Raw genomic sequence first — 17,038 nt, forward strand, 5'->3', positions numbered from 1 at the left:
AGTTACCCCAGGTGATAGACATGCCAAATATGTTGCCGCTGCATAACTTGGGTTGCCACATTCTCAGCACCCTCTAACTGTTTTCTCACTGTTCATTACCAGTCCCAGAGACAATATTTTAGACTTCCGTTATGGTAATGTACCACTTTCAATACAAATTTCTGTATCAGTCAGCTAATGCACAATAATATTGCCTAATAAATCTTCCCAAGTATCAGCCGCTTACAACAACCAGTACCTATTCTCATTTTATGAGTCTGTACACTGCCTACGGTTCAGCTTGTGGAGACTGACTTAGCTCCAGGCCCATATATGTTTATTCTGAGGTCCAGATGGAAGGAACAGTAGCTATTCAGAGCTTGTTCTTCTAATAGCAAATCACTGAAGCATAGAAGGACAAACTTCTGAGCAGAGTTAAAACTTCTGCTTCTGTCATATCAATTTAAATTCCGTTGGCCAAAACATATTACATGCCATGCCCAAGGAGTAGTCTCTGCTCACCATGAAGCTGTCACAGAGTTGTGAATGTTATTATTCTTCTATAGAGAAAGAACAAATTCTAGCAATAGCAATGGGAGAAGGAAATGGCAACCCACTCCAGTATTCTTGCCTGGAGAATCCTGTGGACAGAGGAGCCTGGAGGGCTGCTGTCCATAGGGTCGCAGAGTCGGACACGACTGAAGCAACTTAGCATGCATGCATGCATTGGAGAAGGAAATGGCAACCCCCTCCAGTATTCTTGCCTGGAGAATCCCAGGGACAGAGGAGCCTGGTGGGCTGCCGTCTATGGGGTCGCACAGAGTCAGACAAGACTGAAGCAACTTAGCAGCAGCAGGAGCAGGAACAGCAATGTAATCTACCATAGAATCCAACCCACTAGGCCAATCAGATAGCTTTTATTGAGATTGAACAGTTACTTTTGATCTAAAGAACTGAAGGACAGTCCTTTCTGCTATATAATTGAATTTGAGGGTAAGGAAAAGCTAGTCTAAAGAAAAAGAGCAGAATGAAGCAGAAACAACCACTGCATAAAGCAAAGTGTGAGAGGCACAGAGGACTCCCTTGATTCTTGACACCTTTCCCTTTCCTGCTTTTAATTCCTTCCTGAGGCTCAGAAGTTTTCTTCTGCTTCTTTAAGACCCTTTCCTTAACCTTAAAATATATTTCAGTTTTATTTTTAAATTAGGTAAATGTGTTTGCTCCTCAACCCCATTTCTGACAGAGTTCCTAAAACACTTGGAATTTCTTAACTGAGGAGATAAAGTATCTTTTGTTATGTTAATGTGATGGCTTTTGTAACCTAGCCTTAGGTAACCAAAGAAACAGGGCTGATTGCCAAAGAAGTTAACCATTTAATTAAGGTTTGGAACTTTCAGTCCCACCCCCAACCTCCAGGGAGGGAAAAAGGGCTGGGGGTTGAGTTAAGTTGCCAAAGACCAATAATTTATCAAGCCTGTCTGTGTATCATAGCCTCCTTAAAAACCCTAAAGGCTAGGGTTTTGCAGGCTTCAAGTGAGTGATGCAGGGAAATCTGCACACTCAGAGAAAGCATGGAAGCACTGAATCCTTTTCTATGTATCTTGCCCTGGGCATCTCTTCCATCTGGCCATTCCTGAGCTATTTCTTTTTATCATCAATTGGTGATCTTGTAAGAAAAATGTTTCTCTGAGATCTTCAGTTCAGTTCAGTTCAGTCACTCAGTCGTGTCCGACTCTTTGCGACCCCATGAATCGCAGCACACCAGGCCTCCCTGTCCATCACCAACTCCCGGAGTTCACCCAGACTCACGTCCATCGAGTCAGTGATGCCATCCAGCCATCTCATCCTGTGTCGTCCCCTTCTCCTCCTGCCCCCAATCCCTCCCAGCATCAGAGTCTTTTCCAATGAGTCAACTCTTTGCATGAGGTGGCCAAAGTACTGGAGTTTCAGCTTTAGCATCATTCCTTCCAAAGAAATCCCAGGGCTGATCTCCTTCAGAATAGACTGGTTGGATCTCCTTGCAGTCCAAGGGACTCTCAAGACTCTTCTCCAACACCACAGTTCAAAAGCTTCAATTCTTTGGCACTCAGCCTTCTTCACAGTCCAACTCTCACATCCGTACATGACCACAGGAAAAACTATAGCCTTGACTAGACGGACCTTGGTTGGCAAAGTAATGTCTCTTCTTTTGAATATGCTATCTAGGTTGGTCATAACTTTCCTTCCAAGGAGTAAGCGTCTTTTAATTTCATGGCTGCAATCACCATCTGCAGTGATTTTGGAGCCATTCTAAAAAATTAAACAAACCCAAGAGGGGGGTCATTGAAACCTCCAGTCTTTATCTGGTAGGTCAGAAGCACTGGTGATGACCTGGGTTTGGGGTGATGACCTAGCCTCTGAAGTGATTATGGGGGGGAGTCTAGTAGGGCTGAGCCCTTAACTTGTGAGATCGGATGCAGATTAGTTCAGTCACTCAGTTGTGTCTGACTCTTTACGACCCCATGGACTGCAGCACACTCCCGGAGTTCATTCAAATTCATGTCCATCCAGTCAGTGATGCCATCCAACCATTTCACGCTCTGTCATCCCCTTCTCCTCCCACCTTCAATCTTTCCCAGAATCGGGGTCTTTTCCAATGTGTCAGTTCTTCGCATCAGGTGGCCAGAATACTGGAGTTTCAGCTTCAGCATCAGTCCTTCCAATGAATATTCAGGACTGATTTCCTTTAGGATAGACTGGTTAGAACTCCTTGCTGTCCAAGGGACTCTCAAGAGTCTTCTCCAACACCACAGATAGCAGGGTCAAAACTAAGTTGAATTATAGAACACACGGCTTCTTAGGCGGTGCAGTGGTAAAGAATGTGCCTGCTGATGCAGGAGACACAAAAGACTTGAGTTTGACCCCTGGGCTGGGAAGATCCCCTGGAGGAGGATTGGGCAACCTGCTCCAGAATTCTTACCTGGGAAATTCCATGGACAGAGGAGCCTGGTGGGCTAAAGTCCATGGGGTGGCAAAGAGTCAGACATGACTGAGTGACTGAGCACACACATACCTAGGACACACAGCCGGTGTTGGAGACTTGCTGGGTGGTATACGAAACTAGACCAGATTGATGATTCCTTGAGTCCCTTCTAGCTTAGAAGCTCTAGAAGAGGTTCTTTCGAGGTGTATGGCTATCCTGAAGGATCTGTGCCTTTGTCACACTCACACGTGTTGGCAGTGTTAGTGGAGACTACCCAAAAGTGAGAGGATGACTCAATATAAGCCTGCACCTCACAAATAAGTCAAAGTGTATATGCCCTTCCAGAAGAGCATGATGATTATCTAGGCATAAGCTATGTACCTTCTTTTAGAGTCCAGAGTAAGCACATTAACTCAAAATTTATTGTGTTTTTATAATGTGAGCAAAAAAAAAATAAATAAATAAAGGAATGGTAAGCCATAGAATGAACAGGAAGCAAAATCAGTTTATTTTATACACATCATCTTCAAAGACTGAATTATGTTTACAAACAACTTGGGGGTAATTTTTTTTTTTTTTTTTCTTGGACAATTTATCCAATTGCTGCAACCTACTCTCCACTTCCTCAGAAAACCGGGAAGCACATTAAAGAGTCTTGTTTTTGGGGATATTGTTGGCAGAGATGTCTTAGGAAAGGACAAGCAGAGGGATGCTCCATTTTGCATCTACTTGACATGAATAAGACTTTTTTTCTTACTTAATCAAAGATGCACTGTTGACAGGAATACATGAATTCCAGATTTCTTTACCCACTGCAGAACAAAACCTATAGTCTTTCCTCAGATGGTTGGCCTGCGGAGTTCCTCCAGTGTATATCCAAGTATTAAACTTAGCAACTTGGTGAAGAATATGGTTTGGTACAAGTTTTCTTCCCTCTTGGATTGGCAGTGTTATTTACCTCAAGAAGATTTGAATCATTATACAATATACATAATTTGTTAGTGGTCTGACATGAAACAAATTGCTTAACCTCTCTAAGGCTCATATTTAAGGTAGTGATAATAATGCCTACTTCTTAGAGCTATTGTTTTATAAGAAGATGATACATGCAAAGAGGTCAGCAAAGTGTCTGGCAAAAAGATTTGTTTTCATCTCCTCTGCTATCTTCTCTTATCTTGCTTTCTTGCACTAACATTATATATGGATGGATACACTATGGACGATATACCTTTTTAGGGGAAAATGAAGGCCTTACCTCTTGACATTTTAATATCTATTGATCTTCAGTCTTATCCAGGTATTCACTGGACTAAAACAGTTCTGTCCCTCTCCAGGGCTTTATGGCTTCTGTGCTATGTCTTCATAGAATATTAGAACCAGAAAAAACCTTAGAGTTATTCATTTTCCAGATGAAAGAACAGATGACTGGAAAGATGAGACGGCTTGCTCAAGGTCATTCAGCTGGTAGTGACAAGACTGATGTTATATTCTATTTACCCTGTGTTTCACCTTGTCATCCAAACTAGTGTCTGAAAGTGAAGAACTTACAAATTTCTTTGGTTAGTTTCCTGCTAATTTCAGCGAATTTCAAATTTCAGCAAAAACTACAACAATAAACAACAAAGATAATAATAACAAAATGGTCTATTTTTCCAGCTTCTTCTTGGCTCCAGATGATGTACTTAGATATTAAATCTAAAGTTTTGTAGTCAGGAGACAGAAATACAAATGACTGTGAATAGATTTCAGAAATCAGTATGAATTAAACACATTCATAGAGCCCACATATCTCTAAACTCCAATTATCTTTGAAGGGTCCACCACAGGATCCAGTAAGAGAATAGAAAGGCCCTCCCCAACCCCCCACAAAACTCAGGACCCAGGAAGACTCAGCAGGCAACCAGCAGTGTGAACCAGAAACAGGCTGCATTAAAGCACATAGCAGTGTACAAAGCTAGACCACCTGCATTGTTGAGACCTAGAGTTTGTTCAAATTGATAGAATAAAAGAGAAAAAGGAAAAAAAATAAAAAATCAAAGCTTCATTTAGCTCCAAGAGAGATAGTTTGTGTTTGCTGTAATGTCCCATGAGAGGCTGTATTCATGAAGTAACTATGCCTGAACATTTACAGCTGTGTACTTGGCAATTCAGATATAGGACCAAAATATACAGTGAGTTGGAGGATGAGCCTGGTGATTGCTAGCACCATATGTGGGAATGATGCTTGTGACTTAGATGTGGAAAATGTATGTTTTCAAACTTGAGACATCTGTAAGTACCATGTTTTGTACCATGCATACAGGTAACAAAGAGAATGGCTCAAGATGCTATATTCACAGGTAGTTTTTACCAGAATCATCCAATCTCAATGATTTGTGAGAGAAATAGGCAGTGAGTGCATTAGAGCTTCAGTCAACAGAGGTCACTAGGATTAAGGAGTTGAAGGAGGGCTTCCCAGGCCCCACAATTCTGACTTGAGCTCTGCACTCCCATTCTGATTACCTTTTATTAGAATCTTTGGGTCCTGACCCTGATAGGTCAACATAGGTTGTTTTGGTAGTATCCTTGTTAAACACTTAAATCCAATCAGGAAGTTTTCTACAAATGGTGACCCTAAGACTGTTTCTGAAATTTCCTCATTGTGCTTTCAAATGATTAGTCTATGTGAAATACTCTTTATCAGCCCAGACTTAGCACACTGATTGTTTATATTCTTCTACTTACATGATTTTCAAGCTCCTGTGTCTTCCTAACAAAGGCCATCAAACATTATTTATTCCTATTTCTACAAATGTCCAAATCTTTTTTTTTTTTTAACCCCAGAAATAACTCTGAAATAGATTTCTTTCCTCCAGATTACTAGTATCACTTCTTTTTTACACTGATACCTGCAAATGCTGGATTCTAAAGTTACCACTGCCAATTTATTCATACCCTTGAGTGATTCAGCTTCTGAATGATTGAGGAATTGTTCCTATTCCTAATAGGGAATCTCTTCACTCTTCTCAGCCAGTAGTTATATCAACATGAATTAGAATATCACAGTTAGCCATATCACAGTTAGTGAGCCATTAACAGGGAACTGCTCTGCTGCTGTTGCTGCTGCTGCTGCTAAGTTGCTTCAGTCGTGTCCGACTCTGTGCGACCCCATAGATGGCAGCCCACCGGGCTCCCCCGTCCCTGGGATTCTCCAGGCAAGAACACTGGAGTGAGTTGCCATTTCCTTCTCCAATGCATGAAAGTGAAAAGTGCAAATGAAGTCGCTCGGTTGTGTCCAGCGGTTGTGTCCAGCTCTTCACGACCCAATGGACTGAAGCCCACCAGGCTCCCCCATCCATGGGATTTTCCAGGCAAGAGTACTGGAGTGGAGTGCCATTGCCTTCTCTGGAACTGCTCTGAGAGCCTCTTAATTTTTTCAAGATACAGTCAATTGTTGTTATCCTTAACTAGTAAATAGTATTATCATCAGTTTTTACTGTTAAATATTTAACAATCAGCTCTCCAGGTAAACAGTCCTGATTTCTACTATTTACTGATTTCCATGGTGTAAATAGTCCCACCATGTCTGACTCAAAGCTGCATATTTGAGATGACTGAACACAGAATTGGGAAGAGAAGCTCACAATCAGCTCTTTTGAGCCCATATGAGGTGGTTCCAACAACACCAGTGAATAAGCATTATTTAACAATGCACTTTTTGCTCTAACCAAATAAAGGTTTCATTATTTTTCAATGGGTTTACAGTTTGAATGAGGAAAAAGAGCATATGCACACAAAACATGCATATACTCATATATATTGTAATAAGGTGTAAAGCATAGGGGGATTTTTTTCAGAGTTCACAGTGGAAAGGTAATTATCAGTATGGATATTTTAGTATATGGAAAGTGCTGTGCATGTTATCATGTTTAATAAGAAAAACAGAAGTCTATTACAAGGTATTTGCACATGCTTAAAATATTGCTTTGATGAGTTAAAAAGGCAGCAATTAAATTTCCGTGTTGAGAACACTTTTTTATTCAGTTCAAGTATTTTGAACAGCCACCCACAGGTCTCTGAATTTGGATGGTTACTCTCTGTTCATTCTCCAGGATGTAATGTACAAAGTGATGTATTCAACAGAAATCCATATAACATACTCTACCAGGTACTGCACAAAGAACTACTGGTGAAAGAGAGTGAAACAGACAAGTAGGAGGAACAATGATATTGATATGGTTGCATATTTATCTATGCAGTGGTGTGATCATATCTGCTGTGAAAGGAATGTGCAGGGTGTTATGAGAACTCATGGCAGGAAATTGATGTAGAACGGAAGTAGAAGTTCTCTGAAGATGTGATAATTAAACAGTAACAGAAAATTTGGATGGAATTTAATTAGAGAAAGAGAAGAGTATTGGAAGGTACAGTAAAAGCCAAGGGAACTGTAGCACATATAAATCTCCAAGGCACTGAGGGGTGACACATTTTAGAAAGTTGACCATTGTGGACAGAATGCCAGAGAAGGGACGATGGCCAGAGATGAAGCTGGAGAGACAAGGAAAAGCCAGATCAGGAAGTGTCTGGGGGACAGTACGGTAGAATTTGAATTTTATTCCAAGAAGTAAGATAGTCATTGGGATTGGGGTTGGAGGAAAAGTAAATGGGAGAGTGATATGATGAGAGGTCCCCTGAGGATCTCAAAAATATGGCATTAAACATACATAACATGAAGCAGGTCTTGATTCCATTTAGTGCATTTCTGCTTTGGGGGTGATATAAAGAAATACTTCTTTGAGCATCACTCCTATCTCTGGGCATGTTTTTACCAAAAAAAAAGCCCAAATGCTAAGAATATCATCAGATGGTTTTATCTTTGTCATGTCCATCTGGACAGGACTCTCTAGACTATCCTGACAGATGGGTGGGGGAGATCTGATGCTTTTTGTCTCTGGGAACAATAGAGACTTTCTGAGTGCTACCTGTCAGCCTCTTATTAGTTGCAGAAATCCAGTACTTTGAGAATGCGGAGTTCCAAAACTGATGGAGAGGAAGATGTTTTGGGGGTGGGGAATGGGAGGGGAGTGGTTGTCTGTGGACAAAAACAGCAGATTTGTTTCAGTTTTAGAATCTGGAGGAGAGTTCGGTTAGCTCCTCACCAAGATTTCCCAATCCCTCTAGCACAAATGCTCAAGGTTCTGTTGTGAGTGTTAACCTGGATAGAAGTGGATTTTTAAGTGGTTAAATATCAATTTGAAGTTAACAACCTGAGACTTGACCAGATCCATAGAAATTACCTAAATCAGCAGCTTGAGGTTCATTTCACACAGAGAAGGAGAGGAATTAGACAGGAGATTTGCTATTGATTCTCAGCTGCTGCTGCCTCCTCAGCTCCATTGATGGGTATTGGGGACATGTTTCATTTTTGTCTACTCTGAACCCATCCTTTCTTGCAACGTGTCCTGGTACTACCAGTTTCCTTTCTGCCTCCTCCTATCAAAACAAACAAAACAAAAAAATGTCCTTGCTTCACTAGATGCCGCTTCTGCTTTGTTTCTTGACTTTCAAATTTTTTATTCTTACTGATTTTTTTAAGGTGGTAAGATTGAGTAAAGGGAAATGTCTCCAGAATTCAACACAAGAATATCATATTGTGAACTCCCTAACAGTCAGCTCCATTATATGATAGAATAAAATCCCAGGAGATATAGTAAGAGGGCAGTCATCTGCATTACTTAAAACTCAACTGGACAAAGAGTCATGGAAAATGTGCTACCAGGACTGTCAGAGCTTCAGCCAAATGAGAATGAAGAAAGTGAACATAAAAGATTTAGCTTCTATCCTCATTTCAGTTTTTCTCTAGGCTGAATTCTGAAGCCCCTGCTAAAATCAGCTCTATGTGTGCTTATTTGCTCAGTCATATCTGACTCTCTGCCATCCCATGGTCTGTAGACTGCCAAGCCTCTCTACTCATGGGATTCTCCAGGCAAGAATACTACAGTGGTTGCTATTTGCTTCTCCATGTTATCTTCCCAACCCAGGGATCAAACCAGGATCCCTTGCATTGCAGATGGATTCTTTACTGTCTGAGCTACCAGGGAAGCCCAAAATCAGCTATTATCTATAAACAAAAAATTTCTTGTTTCACTGCTGCCACATTCCTTATACTAGGGGAAAAAGCAATTCTTCCTTCAGTGATCAAGAAGCAGCATAGATGCTCAGTTAAAAAATTTCAGATCCAAGTTCTAATTCTGGGCCTGTTCCCAATTCTGTAGCAATCCTATGGAAATGATATGCGAAAGGTCAGTATGTAACACTTCTACAAATGTACCTAATTATATTATACATCTCTTCCTGCAAATTTTATCCACAAATCAGTAATGCTTTCATTCCACAAAACAAACAAACAAACAATTTTCTGATTACAAGGCATTATAGCAATTACTCTGAGTCTATTTATGTATTTCTTTCTTTGTTTTTTTAATATATATCAGCTGAAAGTCTGGCTCCAGACCAAAATCCTATGTGACCTTTCAGCCTGGTCATTGGCAATTCCAGAGCTTTGCTTGGCAGGCCCTGGGGGAAGGGAAGGTAGCTGTCCTCCCCATGCAGACTTCGTGCACTGCCAGGGCATTTTCTTCAAGGACTGGAGCAAGCTGTAGTCAAGGACTCAGGCTCAGGAACTTGTATTCAGAGGTTTCCATGTTGAAAGCCTCTGCTGAGGCACTTCCCAGGAGATTTTGCCAACACCTCCTCATCAGAGGTCTTGGCTTAAGTACTTTTCCTCACTCCGAATGAGTTCATCTTCATGCCTACCTCTTCCTTCCCTTTGATCCTAGGTCTTGTAAAAAGGCAGGGAGCCTTTTCTGCAGAGCTCCTCCGTAGTGAGACGGTTCCTGCCTCTTTGCTACATGTTATCTGAGCCAACTCAGGGCCCATTCTGTGGGGAAGATGAAACATTGTGGAGCTGATACTTTTTTTTTTTTTAATCTCTTGCCTTTACTGTCTCAGAAGGGAAGAAAGGCTTGATCACTAACTTCTGATTTGACCTACTGCCTCCTCATCCAACAGCTCAAAACCAGCATTACATGACAGTACAGAAAACTTTGTGACCCCAGTTATGTGAGCTACATGCATCAATGTGTTGAGGTAAATCAGTGTCCCTGTTGCCTAACAGTCTAGGTCCAAGGAAAGGTGAGGTGGCTTTCTATGACAATGGTCAAAGTATGGTAAATAGAGCCCTCATCCCTCCAAAAAATTTCAATTAAAAAAACACTATATTTTGATAAGCCAAAGTACCATATGCATAGCTCTCATAGTTTATGAAACTCTGTGGAAGACAAAATAATGTTCCCCCAGAGATGTCCACATCCTAATCCTGGGTCCTGTTATGTTATTTTGTGTGTGTGTATGTGTGTGCTCACGTGCTTGGTCAGTTCAGTTCATTCACTCAGTCGTGACCTCATGGACTACAGCATGCCAGGCTTCCCTGTCCATCATCAGCTCCCAAAGCTTACTCAAATTCACGTCCATCAAGTCGGTGATGCCATCCAACCATCTCATCCTCTGGCATTACCTTCTCCTCCTGCCTTCAATGTTTCCCAGCATCAGGATCTTTTCCATTGAGTCAGTTCTTCACATCAGGTGGCCAAAGTATTGGAGTTTCAGCTTCAGCGTCAGTCCTTCCAATGTATAGTCAGGACTGATTTCCCTTAGGCTGGACTGGTTGGATCTCTTTGCAGTCCAAGGGACTCAAGAGTCTTCTCCAACACCACAGTTCAAAAGCATCAATTCTTTGGTGCTCAGCTTCCTTTATAGTCCAACTCTCACATCCATACATGATTACTGGAAAAATGATGGCTTATTAGATGGACGTTTGTTGGCAAAGTAATGTCTCTGCTTTTTAATATACTGTCTAGGGTAGTCATAGCTTTACTTCCAAGGAGCAAGCATCTTTTAATTTCATGGCTGCAGTCACCATCTGCAGTGATTTTGGAGCCCAAGAAAATAAAATCTGTCCCTGTTTCCATAGTTTCCCCATCTATTTGCCATGAAGTGATGGGACCAGATGCCATGATCTTCGTTTTTTGAATGTTGAGTTTTAAGCCAGCCTTTTTCACTTTCCTCTTTCACCTTCATCAAGAGGCTCTTTATTTCCTCTTCGCTTTCTGCCATAAAGTTAGTGTCATCTGCATATCTGAGGTTACTGATATTTCTCTCTGCAATCTTGATTCCAACTTGTGATTCATCCAGTCTGGAATTTCACATGATGTACTCTGCATAGAAGTTAAATAAGCAGGGTGACAATATACAATCTTGACGTACTCCTTTCCAAATTTGCAACAAATCCATTGTTCCATCTCCAGTTCTAACTTGTTTCTTGACCTGAATACAGATTTCTCGGGAGGCAGGTAAGGTGGTCTGGTATTCCCATCTTTAAGAATTCTCCACAGTTTGTCATGATCCACATACTCAAAGGTTTTAAGTCAATGAAGCAGAAGTAGATGTTTTTCTGGTATTCTCTTGCTTTTTCGGTGATCTAACAGATGTTGGCAATTTTATCTCTGGTTCCTCTACCTGTTCTAAATCCAGCTTGAACATCAGGATGTTCTCAGTTCACGTACTGTTGAAGACTAGCTTGAAGAAATTTCAGCATTACTTTGCTAGCATGTGAGATGAGTGCAATGTTGCAGTAGTTTGAATGACAGAGGATCAAATGGCTGGATGGCATCACCAACTTGATGGTCATGTGTTTGAGTAAGCTTCAGGAGTTGATGATGGACAGGGAAGCCTGGCATGCTGCAGTCCATGGGGTCGCAAAGAATTAGCTACTGAGCTGAACTGAACTTGAACATTCTTTGGCATTGCCTTTCTTTGGGATAGGAATGAAAACTGACCTTTTCCAGTCCTTTGGCCACTGCTGAGTTTTCCAAATTTGCTGGCATATTGAGTGCAGCACTTTCATAGCATCATCTTTTAGGATTTGAAATAGCTCAGCTGGAATTCCATCACCTCCACTAGCTTTGTTCATAGTGATGCTTTCTAAGGCCCACCTGACTTCACACACCAGGATGTCTGGCTCTAGATGAGTGATCACACCATCGTGGTTAACTGGGTCATTGAGATCTTTTTTGTATAGTTCTGTGTATTCTTGCCACCTCTTCTTAATATCTTCTGCTTCTGTTAGGTCCATACTATTTCTGTCCTTTATTGTGCCCATTTTGCATGAAATGTTCCCTTGGTATCTCTAATTTTCTTGAAGAGATCTCTAGTCTTTCCCATTCTGTTGTTTTCCTCTATTTCTCTGCATTGATCACTGAGGAAGCCTTTTTATCATTCCTTGCTATTTGGAACTCTGCATTCAAATGGGTGTATCTTTCCTTATTTCCTTTGCCTTTAGCTACTCTTCTTTTCTCATCTATTAGTAAGGTCTCCTCAGACAGCCTTTTTGCATTTTTTTCCCCTCCTTGGGGCTGGTCTTGATCACTGCCTCCTGAACAATGTTGTAAACTTCTGTCCATAGTTTTTCAGGCATTCTATCTATCAGATCTAATCTCTTGAATCTATTTTGTCACTTCCACTGTATAATCATAAGGGATTTTATTTCAGTCATACATGAATTGTTTAGTGGTTTTTGCTCTTTCTTCAGTTTAAGTCTGAATTTGGCAATAAGGAGTTCACTTTCACTTTTCACTTTCATGCATTGGAGAAGGAAATGGCAACCCACTCCAATAGTGTTCTTGCCTGGAGAATCCCAGGGACAGGGGAGCCTGGTGGGCTGCCATCTATGGGGTCGCACAGAATCCGACACAACTGAAGCGACTTAGCAGCAGTAGCAGTAGCATAGAGCTTCTCCATCTTCAGTTGCAAAGAATATAATCAGTCTGACTTCAGTATTGACCACGTGGTGATGTCCATGTGTAGAGTCATCTCTTGTGTTGTTGAATGAGGGTGTTTGCTATGACCAGTGTGTTGTCTTGGCAAAACTCTGTTAGACTTTGCCCTGCTTCATTTTGTATTCCAAGGCCAAATTTGCCTGTTACTCCAGGTATCTCTCGATTTCCTACTTTTTCATTCCAGTCCCCTATGATGAAAAGGAAATCTTTTGGGGGTGTTAGTTCTAGAAGGTCTTGTAGGTCTTCATAGAGCCATTCAACTTCAGCTTCTTCAGCATTACTGGTCGGGGCATAGACTACTATGATATTGAATGGTTTGCCTTGGAAACCAACGGAGATCATTCTGTCATTTTTGAGATTGCATCCAAGTACTGCATTTTGGACTCTTTTGTGGACTGTGAGGGCTACTCCACTTCTCTAAGGAATTCTTGCCTACAGCAACAATGGTAAACTAATACAGGCTCTTTCATAAGCATCCTTTCACTTAAATAGCAAAACAGCTTCTTGAAGTAGACATTATTATTATTATCTCTACCTGAAGAATTATATCCTATTTTTAAGCTTTAGGTTGTCTATCTGGGGGAAATAATTTGCTCAATCTTGCACAGCTGGTAAGAGAGCTGAAACTCAAACATAGATCAATAAATCAAATCCCTATTTTTTTTCTGTGATATTTTCCGCCCTTCCCAAGTTTCTTTGGAACCTCAGAAATATTTATATGTGTTTTATTGCTAATTCTCACTGCTTCTTACCTTAATGCTCTGTATATGCCTGGCCAAACAACCACAAACATAAATACAATGTTTTAACCAGAACCCCAGAAGAAATTAGTGCTTGTCTACTTGCAAACAGCTTTAATGCACAAGATAAGTGAAGTGAAAGTCTCTCAGTTGTGTCCAACTCTTTGCGACCCCATGGACTATCAGTCCATGGAATTCTCCAGGCCAGAATATTGGAGTGGGTAGCTGTTCCCTTCTCTAAGGGATCTTCCCAACTCAGGGATTGAACCCAGGTCTCCCATATTGCAGGTGGATTCTTTACTAGCTGAGCCATAAGGGAAGTCCTATTCTCCAATACATTGATGAAATAAACAGTTCATATACACAAATCTTCAATTACAATTGTTTTTAATAGATAGTAGCTCTGATGTCATGTCTTTACTTCTTATTGCTAGACTCTACCACCTAATTTGCAAGAGAAACATTTCCCAGGACTGACTGGAAAAGAGGAACACTAAAGATACTGTAGTTGCAACTATCCAAAGGGTGACACAGAAATGCCTTTAGTATTAAAGCAATATCCAGAAGTAGATAATAACTTTGAATTCCAGCCCATTGAAATAGACCTCATTTACAAAGTAACTTCATAATATCCAAAACAAAGACACACACTGAGACACAGATAAATCCAGACAGACAGACAGAGAGAGATCTCATAGTTTTCTGCTTGAGATATAAAATGTCTCTTTGACTCTTTTCTCTCTCTCTCTCTCTTTTTTCTCCCCCTAGGCTTAAAATTCTAATTTGCCCAAGCCTGAGGTCTCAGGCAAATTGGGCTCTGTATTTCAAGGATGTGACAAAGGTTGCATGCTGTACTAAATCATTTTAGGATATCTCTCATGAAAATTCTTTTGGATTTTATGCAACTGGGATTAAGAAGTTAACTTTGTACCTGATTGTCATCATGATCAGTTTGAAGGACTCTCTGTCCCTGGCTCCCTGACCAAATCAGGTTCTACTACTATGAGGTCACACCACTTAAGGGCTTTCCCACATGCTCTGAGAAAGCACATGTGTGGGTAGGAACAACTTATGACTGACTCAAGTCAATGGAAGGTCCAAGCAAGGTCTATCATCCCACTGTCATAAGCAAGAGCATGCTGTCTCCTACAGTTAACTGGTTCCTTCTACCAACCATAGATAACCATCAAAAACCTCACAGCCCTGCCCAAGAGGATGACAAGTGTAAAAATAGCACACTGGTGGACATGGAATGAATACTCTGAATAGCATGAACACTGCTTAGGAAGAGAGCATGCCTCAGTAAAAAGGTAAATCAGACCTCCACTCAGTCATTATTCAATGATGAACTGCTCTACATTCATTCTTCATGTCTCCCCAGCAGAAGGGTTCTGCTTTGATCACCTGCCCATGTAGCTTTGTGTCTCTAATCTACTGTATATCTCTTTTTCCACTTAGCAATTTCTGTATTACTGGTCCAGTCTTTTTATTTTTAACACAGATTCATCTCAGAAAAGAAAAAAAAAAATTCTCAATTTTTGTCTTTGGTTCCCTGAGAAAAGGTTGCTGTGATAGGAATAATAAAAACATTAATTCATGTTCTCACTTAATTAAGACATCAAGCCCAGCAGGCATGTATGGATATTCACTTTTTTTTCAGATGAAAAAAATTGAGCTTAAAGAAGTTAAGTATATTTCTGAAGATTATATGCACACAGACCTGAGTCTGATTCATAAGCAAATACTTTCTGCTGCTGCTGGGCAGGGTGGGAAGGCAAGACTGTTTTTCACAGTTGGTGAGTTCTTTGAGCCATATGTATCCAAGCCCTTCCCATTTCATAACCACTACTATGATGAATGAGGACTGGGCTCAGGGAAAGTGAATGGAGATCCATGGTTAAAATGAGAAGGAGCCCAATGAAAAGGCCAGGCAGACTGCTAAACTGAGTTATCAATCTAAATGGTTTAGACAGAATTTGGAGTCAAAGCTAATAATATAAAAATTATCCCAAAGAGATAAAAGGTGAAGCAGAACAGGCAGAAGTTTAGAGGTAGAGCCTGGATTCATTCCCCAAGCTGATTGGCACCAAGATGACATGTAATTATAATGAAACAATGTCTCTCTAAGAAGATAGATTAAAATAGATAAAATGTAATAAACAAGAAAATAAACTAAGGCTGACCTGTACTCCATATGGACGGTGTAGTTTGGTGACTTGCGGGAGAATTGAGATAATACAGAGAAATATTTTTTTTAATATTTTTTCAAAGATATCAGGAAAAAATGAAGTTTAAATAGTCTGTTTAACTCATAATTTTATATTTTCAATGAGGCTAAGTTTGGGGAGACAGAGACAGAGAAAGAAAGAATTTGAAAATAATGTCAGGAAGTACTGCTAAGTAAATGTGTGATAAAATTATAGCAATTTGGATAAGGCAAAAGTTATTAAGCTCTTATGAGAATACTCTCTGGAAAGAGGAAAATCCTTTATAAATCAATATAACTGCAACAATTCCAACTAAAACAGATGACTATACATTTAATTAAGCAGTACTTCTTGTGATTTCTCTTACAATCTCACCAATGTGCTGGTTCCTTTAATGTTTGACAACACAGGGGAAGATAGCATACCTACTATCCATTGTCATGAAATAAATAGTCTCTTGTGAAGGCAAAATAAAGTCCATAGAAAATTTGGCAAAAAAAAAAAAAAATTGAGTGTGAATCTTTGAGGCTCAGATGGTAAATCAGACACAAGAAGAAAAAAGCATGGAAAAAACCAGAGAGGTTTCATGGAATAGAGGAAATATAGTCTGCCCCTTGAAAGATATGTTGAATTTGCCTAAGTGTGGAGGAAAGAACAGTATAGGAGAATAAACAGTGTTATTTAAGATGAAATTAGTAGGTTGCATTTTTTTAGAGATGTACAAATGAGGTGGGTAGTAAGTAGGCATTAAAGAGGTAAGCTGATATTGGGAAAGTAATCTAACCAAAATTAATGTGCCCAAGTAATTCAACCAACATAAAGGTTGTGCTCATTTCACATGCTAGCAAGGTAATGTTCAAAGTCCTCCAAGCTAGGCTTCCATAGTATGTGAATGGAGAACTTCCAGATGTACAAGCTGGGTTTAGAAAAGGCAGAGGAACCAGACATCAAACTGCCAACATCTGTTGGATCACAGAAAAAGCAAGAGATTTCCAGAAACAAACAAACAAATGAAAAAAAAAAATCTGCTTCATTGACTACACTAAAGCTTCTGACTATGTGGATCACAGCAAAATGTGGAAAATTCTTAAAGGGATGGGAATACCAGACCACGCTACCTGCCTCCTGAGTAGCCTGTATGCAGGTCAAGAAGCAACAATTGGAACTTGACATGAAACAATAGACTAGTTCAAACTGGAAAAGGAGTATGTCAAGGCTGTATACTGTCACCCTGCTTATTTAAATTCTCTGCAGAGTACATCATGTGAAATGCCA

This window comes from Bison bison, unplaced genomic scaffold (assembly GCF_000754665.1).
Source record: "Bison bison bison isolate TAMUID 2011002044 unplaced genomic scaffold, Bison_UMD1.0 scf7180017864456, whole genome shotgun sequence".
NCBI classification, from domain to species: domain Eukaryota; kingdom Metazoa; phylum Chordata; class Mammalia; order Artiodactyla; family Bovidae; genus Bison; species Bison bison.